Source organism: Bos indicus x Bos taurus, chromosome 2 (assembly GCF_003369695.1).
Source record: "Bos indicus x Bos taurus breed Angus x Brahman F1 hybrid chromosome 2, Bos_hybrid_MaternalHap_v2.0, whole genome shotgun sequence".
Classification (NCBI taxonomy): Eukaryota; Metazoa; Chordata; class Mammalia; order Artiodactyla; family Bovidae; genus Bos; species Bos indicus x Bos taurus.
In genome coordinates this window covers 15778344-15789454 of record NC_040077.1, presented here as the reverse complement: position 1 = coordinate 15789454, position 11111 = coordinate 15778344, and the positions used below count along the sequence as shown (strand labels likewise).

General features: G+C 36.5%; 1 pseudogene; it reads left to right on the top strand.

The window, feature by feature from the left end:
* The first annotated feature begins 4672 nt into the window (after window positions 1–4672).
* Window positions 4673–6648, top strand: LOC113880772 (annotated as a pseudogene).
* Window positions 6649–11111: the final 4463 nt, after the last annotated feature.

Genomic DNA, 11111 nt, shown 5'->3' with positions numbered 1-11111 from the left:
TCAACCTGCCTGACTTCAGGTTCTACTACAAATCCACAGTCATCAAGACAGTATGGTACTGGCACAAAGACAGAAATATAGATCAAGGGAACAAATGCAATTTAATAGAAAGCCCAGAGATAAATCCACGCACCTATGGACACCTTATCTTCAACAAAATAGGCAAGAATATACAATGGAGAAAAGACAATCTCTTTAACAAGTGGTGCTGGGAAAACTGGTCAACCACTTGTAAAAGAATGAAACTAGAACACTTTCTAACACCATACACAAAAATAAATAACTCCTAGAGGAAAACATAGGCAAAACACTCTCCAACATAAACCACATCAGGATCCTCTATGACCCACCTCCCAAAATATTAGAAATAAAAGCAAAAATAAATAAATGGGACCTAATTAAAAGCTTCTGCACAACAAAGGAAACTGTAAGTAAGGTGAAAAGACAGCCTTCAGAATAGGAGAAAATAGTAGCAAACAAAGCAACAGACAAAGAATTAATCTCAAAAATATATAAGCAACTCCTGCAGCTCAACTCAAGAAAAACAAATGACCCAATCAAAAAGTGGGCCAAGTCCAGGTTCGATGCATGATACAGGGTGCTCGGGGCTGGTGCACTGGGATGACCCAGAGGGATGGGATGGGGAGGGAGGTGGGAGGGGGGTTCAGAATGGGGAAGACATGTACACCCATGATGGATTCATTTCAATGTATGGCAAAACCAATACAATATTGTAAAGTAAAAAAAAAAAAAACTAATAATAATAATTAAAAAATTAAAAAGAAAAAAACAAAGAATGGAAAAAAATAATAATATAAATGAGATGTGTGCTGCTATTTAATGAAAGTCAGAGATTTTTTCAAATTGGGTAAAAATAAAATATATTTCTAAATACATCATATTTATAAAAGATTTATCTAAAACAATATGACATAAAAATATTTGAAAAGAAAAATAATGGAGAAAATTGCTAACAAACAGAAAGCAGATGTAAAAATGTTAGTAGTAGGCATAATAGAAATAAAGACAAAGTATGAAAAGGAAAAAATGACTCTATCTAGTGATGAAAGTAACAATATAAAAATAATATACGCTCTAAACTTTACCTTAACAGAAAAATTATATAGAACAAAAATGGAAGCTTGGGGCTGGTGCACTGGGACGACCCAGAGGGACGGTATGGGGAGGGAGGAGGGAGGAGGGTTCAGGATGGGGAACACATGAGAAATAAAGGAATAAAAAATTAAAAAAAAAAAAAAAAAGAAATATAAGTGAAATTAATAAATGCACATAAAGATTTTAATATCTTGCTTATAAATGGACAGATAAAGTAAACTGAAAATATTTATAGCTATTTAGAATTCAATAGCTCAGACAATTCTCAAAATTAGTTTTATAAATAATGAATATATAAAGAACTTTGTACCCAAGAGAACATTCATTAAAATTTACCAGTGTTTAGCTGTTAAAAGAAATCTCAGCAGGCAAAATACTCTGATTTCAAAGCAGTAAAATCATAGAGCCACTCATATTTATGAAGTGTTTATTATGGTTGCCAGATTTAGCAAATAAAGTTATAGTTGCCAGATTTGTTCTAAGCTATGGCTGCCAGATTTAACAAATACAAGATACCTAGTTAAAATAGAATTTAGGATATACAAGGAATAGTTTTTTATAGATTTTAGAAATCTTAGAAAATTTTAGAGATAAACTTCCAAAGCATTGGGGGAAAAAATAGAGAAATCTTTCTGTGTCCTTCTAAGATAATTTTAAAACTTTGATACCTAAACTAGACAAGCATGGCATAAAAAGTAAAACCATAGGCCAAATTTACTTTTAAGTGTCACTGCAAAACTTCTTTTAAAAGTTAATAAATATAGCAGCGTACTATACAATATTTTAATGCAATTTACTTTTTAAAGAATCAAACAGAAAAAACACAAAATCATTTTAATAAAAGCAAAAGGCCCATTTATTAAAAATGACTCCTATTTATGATTTTTTTTTTGGAAAGTATGTAATACAAGAAGAATTTTTCTTACTTGATGAGGCATACCTATCAAAACATCAGCAATAGAAAGTTTAGAAAATGTAAAGAAAAAAGGATTAGTCATAATTGAAAATGACAGAAAATATCTAGGAATAAAACCAATGCAAATGTGCAATATCCATAATAAAAATATTACCATAAGATATAAAATAAGATATAATTAGTTATAGGAACATATCTTATTCTAAATGGAAATAAAATTTACTAAAAGTATTTATTCTTCACTAAATAGGTTTCAAGATAAATGCAATAAATCAAAGCCTAAAAAGATTTTTAAATGAAACTTGACAGTTTAGTTCTCAGAAAAGATACAAAATTAGCCAAAAAGCATTATATCAAAAGGAGGAAAGAGAATTTACACTATCAAATTTTAAAATATGTTATAAAAATATAACAATTAGAATTGTATGACACTGATATCTTAATATACATATAGAAATGGAAGAGAACAGAATACATAGTTAAGGGGCATTCCAAACTACTGAGAACAGGACTGAACAAATGCAGATGAAAAAAAATGGTTAGATTCCTAACTTGGTGCCAAGACAAAAAGCAACATATATTTGAGGTAGATGGAAAACATAAACGTCTATTGAGTTCAGACCTGTGGTTGCCAACAGTGGATTGGGAGTTTGGGAGTAGTAGATGCAAGCTATTATATTGTATATAGAGAATGGATAAACAATAAGGTCCTATCATGTTGCACAAAGGACTATATTCAATATCCTATAATAAACCATAATGGAAAAGAAAATGAAAAAGAATACGTGTGTATAACTGAATCACTTTGCTGAATACCAGAAACTAACACAACATTGTAAATCAACTATACGTCATTAAAACATAATGTGTCTAAAATACAACTACAAAAGCATTCAAAAAATACACTTGCAATCTTGGAGTATAGAAGAACTTTGAAAGATATAAAGTACAAAGCCATAAAAGAAACTATCCATAAATTTGACATTAATATTTAAAACATGTGCATGAAAGAAAGAATAATGCTGCTACCAATATTGTTCATTTTTACCATAAGGAAATTTAGAATTTTCAGAAGAAATGGCTCAAAACTAAGAAAGTTAAAGAACCAATGTTCAAGGCCTACTCAGTAATTGACTGCATGCTGGGGGTTTGACAGACTACCCCATTTAATCTCAAGGAATCCTCATCAAACCTAAAAGGATGTATTACTATCATCATGTTGCTAAAGAAGAAATGTGTCTTTAATCACATATCCAGCAGTTGGATGAAGTGGAATTCTAACGCAATGCATTCAGCACCATCTTGACTCCATGCTAATAAGAAAGTATAAGGAATTATACAGGAATTTACATGATTGATAAATAGCCTGTGAAAATAGTGAATCAATTAGGAATGGTAGATTAAGGTAAAAATAATTAAAATGCACTCAGAGTTAATAATAATTTAGTATATCGTGTGGAGGAAACAAAGGATAAAAAGAAGGAAGCAGGAAACTCACTGAGAGGCTATTGAGATGATTTAGTAAAACACTGAGAGCCTGGACCAGTCAGTCTTCCAAGCCATGAATCTGTAAAATGTTACAAATTGCTAAGTAACAGCACATTAGAGTCAGATTCAGATGTAAAAAAAAAAAATCATTTTAATCTCCTTCCAAGGTTTTCATGAGGTGGCTGGTGTGCTGACAGCACTGATATTGTTTGCTAGGAAAACAGTAGTGGTAGCTGGCTAAAAATATGACCGAAGACTCTCTCTTGTACATGTGTGGGAAGTCACTTCAGTTTTGCCTGACTCTTTGCCACCCCACGGACTGTAGTCCTGTCCATGGGATTCTCCAGGCAAAATTACTGGAGTGGGTTGCCATTCCCTCCTACGGGGATCTTCCAAACCCAGGGATCGAATCGACATAGGTAGTAACTCTATGACTTTGGACAAGTTACTAAACCAATATGCCCAATTTCCTCATGTATACAGTGATTACACCTATTTTGTTGTCAGAAAGATTAAACAAGTTAATAATTAAGGCATCTATATATGTACATGTAAAAGCAATTCCTAGTGTAAGAGCAATTCTTTCTTTTTATTTTCCATTATAGTTTATTGCAAGATTAAATATAGTTCTTTCTTGTTGTCATTTAGTCAGTAAGTTGTGTCCAAGTCTTTTGTGACCCAATGGACTGTAGTCTGCCAGGATCCTCTGTCCATGCGATTTCCCAAGCAACAATACTGGAGTGAGTTGCCATCTCCTTTTTCAGGATCTTCTCCACCCAGGGACTGAACCCTGGTCTCCTGCATTGCAGGCAGATTCTATACCACTGCGCCATGAGGGAACCCCTAGGCCATGTCAGTTGTCACTAATCCCCTTAAATTTGGGTTCTGGATATTAGGTTCAGTGATCTTGGGTCTTGCGTCTTTCTGCACTGCTAAGTAGAGAAAATAAAGAAGGCTTATCAAGAGGGATCTGAGAAAAACTTGGGATCTTCAGAATGTTTACTGATTTGAAAACGACAGAGTCTACTTAAAGAAGACAAGATCCTTTTATTCAAGTTAGCAGATGATAAGATTTCAGCGTTTTGTTGTTCTCTTTTTTCCTACTTATAGGAATAATTCTGAAGTACTTCAGGGTCCCATATTGAACTCAAGTTGGAAGAGGCGAGTCTGGTCTCAAAATGGAGGGTCATGATCCCAAGGAACCAGAGCAGTTGAGAAAGCTGTTTATTGGTGGTCTGAGCTTTGAAACTACAGATGATAGCTTAAGAGAATGATGTTGAGAAATGGGGCACACTTGCAGATTGTGTGGTGATGAGAGACCCCCAAACAAAACGTTCCAGGGGCTTTGGTGTTGTGACTCACTCCTGTGTTGAAGAAGTGGATGCAGCAAGGTGTGCTCGACTGCACAAGGTTGATAGGCGTGTAGTGGAACCAAAGAGAGCTGTTTCTAGACAGGATTCCGTAAAGCCTGGTGCACATCTAACGGTGAAGAAAATTTTTGTTGGTGGTATTAAAGAAGATACAGAAGAATATAATTTGAGAGACTACTTTGAAAAGTACAGCAAGATTGAAACCATAGAAGTTATGGAAGACAGGCAGAGTGGGAAAAAGAGAGGATTTGCTTTTGTAACTTTTGATGATCATGATACAGTTGATAAAATTGTTCATAAATACCACACTATTAATGGGCATAACTGTGAAGTGAAAAGGGCCCTTTCTAAACAAGAGATGCAATCTGCTGGATCACAAAGAGGTCGTGGAGGTGGATCTGGCAACTTTATGGGTCGTGGAGGAAACTTTGGAGGTGGTGGAGGAAACTCTGGAGGTGGTGGAGGTAACTTTGGCTGTGGTGGAAACTTTGGTGGAAGAGGAGGCTATGGTGGTGGAGGTGGTAGCAGCAGAGGGAGTTGTGGAGGAGGTGATGGTGGACATAATGGATGGAGGGGATGCTGGCAACTATGGTGGTGGTCCTGGTTATAGCAGTAGAGGAGGCTACGGTGGCGGTGGAAACCAAGGTGGTGGATATGGTGGCGGTGTTGGAGGATATGATGGTTACAATGAAGGAGGAAATTTAGGAGGTAACTATGGTGGTGGTTTTTTTTTTTTTTTTTTTTTTTTTGCATTTCTTTTCTATTTCTTTTAACTTATATGCAGAGTACATCATGAGAAACGCTGGACTGGAAGAAACACAAACTGGAATCAAGATTGCTGGGAGAAATATCAATAACCTCAGATATGCAAATGACGCCACCCTTATGGCAGAAAGTGAAGAGGAACTCAAAGCCTCTTGATGAAAGTGAAAGTGGAGAGTGAAAAAGCTGGCTTAAAGCTCAACATTCAGAAAATGAAGATCATGGCATCCAGTCCCACCACTTCATGGGAAATAGATGGGGAAACAGTGGAAACAGTGATAGCATATTCAAAAGCAGAAACATTACTTTGCCAACGAAGGTTCATCTAGTCAAGGCTATGGTTTTTCCAGTGGTCACATATGGATGTGAGAGTTGGACTGTGAAGAAGGCTGAGCACCGAAGAATTGATGCTTTTGAACTGTGGTGTTGGAGAAGACTCTTGAGAATCCCTTGGACTGTAAGGAGATCCAACCAGTCCATTCTGAAGGAGATCAGCCCTGGGATTTCTTTGGAAGGAATGATGCTAAAGCTGAAACTCCAGTACTTTGGCCACCTCATGCGAAGAGTTGACTCATTGGAAAAGACTCTGATGCAGGGAGGGATTGGGTGCAGGAGGAGAAGGGGACGATAGAGGATGAGATGGCTGGATGGCATCACTGACTCGATGGACGTGAGTCTGAGTGAAGTCCGGGAGTTGGTGATGGACAGGGAGGCCTGGCGTGCTGCGATTCATGGGGTAGCAAAGAGTCGGACACGACTGAGCAACTGATCTGATCTGATCTGATGGTGGTGGTGGAAACTATAATGATTTTGGAAATTATAGTGGACAACAGCAATCAAATTATGGACCCATGAAAGGGGGTAGTTTTGGTGGAAGAAGCTCGGGCAGTCCCTATGGTGGTGGTTATGGATCTGGTGGTGGAAGTGATGGATATGGTAGCAGAAGTTTCTAAAAACTCAGAAGAAAAGGGCTACAGTTCTTAGCAGGAGAGAGAGCAAGGTGTTGTCAGGAAAGCTGCGGGTTACTTTGAGACAATCGTCCCAAATGCATTAGAGGAACTGTAAAAATCTGCCACAGAAGGAAGAATGATCCATAGTGAGAAAAGTTACTGCAGCTTAAACAGGAAACCCTTCTTGTTCAGGACTGTCATAGCCACAGTTTGCAAAAAGTGCAGCTATTGATTAATGCAATGTAGTGTCAATTAGATGTACATTCCTGAGGTCTTTTATCTGTTGTACCTTTGTCTGTTTTCTTTTCATTACATCAGGTATATTGCTCTGTAAATTGTGGTAGTGGTACCAGGAATAAAAAATTAAGGAATTTTTAACTTTTCAATATTTGTGTAGTTCAGTTTTTCTACGTTTCAGTACAGAAACTTTAATAAAATGCAGTTTTGAAGATGTCTCCTTGTGAGTTAACAAATAAAGAAGATCATTGTTAATTACTATTTTGTATGAATTTTGCTAAAGTTAACTGTAAAGAAACACCTGCTGACTTGCAGTTTAAGGGGAATCTATTCTCCCCATTTCCAAACCATGAAATGAATGGCTCTGACATGTGGAGAGAATCAATATTTGTATGTTTGCAATGTGTGTTTTAGACAATAGAATTGGGTATTTAAATTAGCGTATTTGTGAATTGAATAGCATTAAGATTTACCTTCAAATGAAAAATCTCAAAATTTAAAAAAAAAAATGAAGTACTTCAGTTTAGTCACTCAGTCGTGTCTGACTCTTTGTGACCCCATGGACTACAGCACACCAGGCTTCCCTGTCCATCACCAACTCCTGGAGCTCGCTCAAACTCATATCCATTGAGTTGGTGATGCCATCCAACCATCTTATCCTTTGTCATCCCCCTCTCCTTCTACCTTGAATCTTTCCCAGCATCAGGGTCTTTTCCAAGGAGTCAGTTCTTCCCATCAGGTGGCCAAAGTGTTAGAGCTTCAGCTTCAGCATCAGTCCTTCCAATGAATATTCAGGACTGATTTCCTTTAGGATGGACTGGTTGGATCTCCTTGCTGTCCAAGGGACTCTAAAGAGTCTTCTCCAACACCACAGGTCAAAAGCATCAATTCTTAAGTGCTCAGTTTTCTTTATAGTCCAACTCACATTCATACATGACTACTGGAAAAATCATAGCTTTGACTAGACGGACCTTTGTCAACAAAGTAATGTCTTTGCTTTTTAGTATGCTGTCTAGGTTGGTCATAGCTTTTCTTCCAAGGAGCAAGCATCTTTTAATTTCATGGCTGCAGTCACCATCTGCAGTGATTTTGGAGCCCCCCCAAAAATAAAGTCTCTCACTGTTTCCACTGTTTCCCCATCTATTTGCCATGAAGTGGTGGGACCGGATGCCATGATCTTAGTTTTTTGAATGCCGAAATTTAAGCAAGCTTTTTCACTCTCCTCTTTCACGTTCATCAACAGCCTCTTTAGTTTGTCTTCACTTTCTGCCATAAGGGTGGTGTCACCTGCATATCTGAGGTTATTGATATTCCTCCTGGAAATCTTGATTCCAGCTTGTGCTTCATCTAGCCTAGCATTTTGCATGATGTACTCTACATATAAGTTAAATAAGTAGGGTGACAATATACAGCCTTAACGTACTCCTTTCCCAAATTGGAATCAGTTCGTTGTTCCATGTACGGTTCTAAATGCTGCTTCTTGACCTGCATACAGATTTCTCAGGAGGCAAGTAAGGTGGTCTGGTATTCTCATCTCTTTCAGAATTTTCCACAGTTTGTTGTGATCTACACAGTCAAATAATCAATAAAGTGGAAGTAGATGTTTTTCTGGTATTTTCTTGCTTTTTGATGATCCAATGGATGTTAGCAATTTGACCTCTGGTTCCTCTGCCTTTTCTAAATCTGAAGTACTTAAAATATTTTGAATAATATCAGTCCCTACTCTGTGTCAATCTATTATGTTAACACTACCACATACAGAAGTTCTTCAATCCACAGGTCCTTTCAAAGTCCTGCAGTGGTTTAAGAACACTGGTGAGCTTTGCAATGAATATGGCCATTCAGATTATAGGATTTGGAATGCCTGGAGTAAGGTCTGGCCCCTAGCATGCCAATTAAAATATGAAACCTTGCCTAGTAATCTCTCACCCATACACCCAGTTTATGTGACCTGATGTCTGCCTCAATTTTTGCTTGCTTTCATTCTGTAAAAAAACGACACCACCCATCTGGCTTGAATCTGATATGTGCATGGCTCTTCCCAGACTCTTAGGAAGCTTAGTTCTGCATCTGGAGCCATGTATTGACTTTAACATGAACCAAAAGCCTGGAATCTAAGTACTGCTGGTCCCAAACTGTTTCCATGTTTGCTGAGCTCCCATGGCTAATGAGACCTAGAATGATAGTCCAACTCTTTGAAATGATTGTTCACAATGTGAACAACCCCCATCAATAAATTAGGGAGAAATAAAAATCATTGTCCAAATGAAACAAAGAGGGAAAATTAAAATGTCACTCTGATTATTATGTTATATAATATTACCAGATTGGGAAAATGTTTATTCTGATGGATGGTTAAAAATTTTTTTTCAATTTATATTGTTTGTTATGGCCAATAAAATTCTTAGCTGTTTCCACTTTGGACATTTGAGTTAAAATGTTAACATTTGGGGGTAAATATTGTTTTGGTCATATGAAGACTGCTGAGAAGGAAATGGCAACCCACGCTAGTGTTCTTGCCTGGAGAATCCCAGGGACGGGGAAGTCTGGTGGGCTGCCGTCTATGGGGTGGCACAGAGTCGGACACGACTGAAGCGACTTAGCAGCAGCAGCAGCAGCCTTGTATAAGCTGAAACAGTTTTACACTGGGAAAAAAAAATTGGAAGGTAAATGTAAAGCAATGTGCCAATATATTAGTGAGATTTAAGCCATCTAAAAAAATGAGGAAAGGATGACTCTACACTTTTCTCCTCCTATAAAAAACCCGATAAACTAGAGATTCCTTTGTTTTTGAAAATACAGTCTAGTGCCTTGGGTGGCTTCTTTCTCAACACACAATTGATTCTAGGAATGACATTCACTCTGAACGTGGACAGCTGTGCGTTTGGGACAGAAGCAGCTGTTTCACCGTTGTCGTTTTATACAACAGCTATGGTAGGAGAACTATTTTCTCCCCAAATTACCACTTAAGAGACCTAGAAAGCTAAACAGTGTCATTTTGTATGTTTATAAAAGACAAAACAGTCTTTCTATTCTAAATCACAAAGAGGGAAAAGGCAATTGAACTAATGGCATTTTTTTCACAGGGAATATACCACAAGTCATTAAAAATAGAGATGTAGAATATTTAAGGATACAGTTAAAATGGTGGTACACTGAAATTTTAAAAAAGGATAAAGATTTTTTTCACACTGCCAAAAACTAACGAAAAATTTCAGGAAGACTATAGATATAAAAGGTTTTTCCATGTGTTTTTCTTATCTCATTCGTTTCTGAGAAGACCTTGCATAAGAGATGGAGCAAAACGTGCCTCACATGACTAGCGAATGCTGGAACAGATAGTTTATGCATTTGTTACTAAGTAACTTTTTCTCTTGGATCTAATAATAAATCACCATTGTTCTTTACCATTTGATTTGTAATTCTAATAAGGCAAGATGGTGTATTTATCCAGCTGTAGATAAAAATTCAGTCATATAACTTCAGTGAACCAAGTGCGAACTATGTAAACATCATAAATGGAAAAAAATCATAAAATAAGGCTCAGTTAAGTATAATTTAAGTATAAATATATACCCAGTGTTGTACATATATTTCTTCTGTTTACTTCCTCCAGGTTTGCAGGTGGATTTAGTGATTATGAAATGAATATGACTAAAAAAGACTTAAATCAACAAGTAAACTACAATTAAATATATTCATAAGCAATAAATTTCTACAGTGCTCTGATGAGAATGTGTACCATTTTCCTTCAAACTAATCTTCCATTAAACACAAAATTTGATAGTATTGTATTTGCTAACCTACATATAGTGAAGCATTGTTATTTTTATTGTTTATTAATATTTTATCAAATTTCTTGCTTAGAATGTTTTGTCATTGCCTTCAAGTTGGAATTCTAATCTATACACTACAATTTTTTCATACTGTCCCCTATCACTTTTATTAACACTTTATTAGTATTCCAAATGCTCAAAAACTTCCAAACTTAGCCTTTTTAAACCTGAAATTTGTTGAGAATTCCCTGGTAGTTGAGTGGTTAGGACTCAGTGCTTTCACTGCCAAGGGCCCAGGCTCAATTCTTGGTCAGGGAACTAAGATCCCACATGCTGCATAGCCCTTCTGAATTAAAAACAAACAAAAAAAAGCCCTGAAATTTGTTTACCTATGTACTTGAGGGGGAAAAGGGGACTATTATTGTGTTGGCCAATTAACCAGAATTTTTTATGTAATTTACAAATATTATTTTAAGGATTTAATTAGAATGTTGAC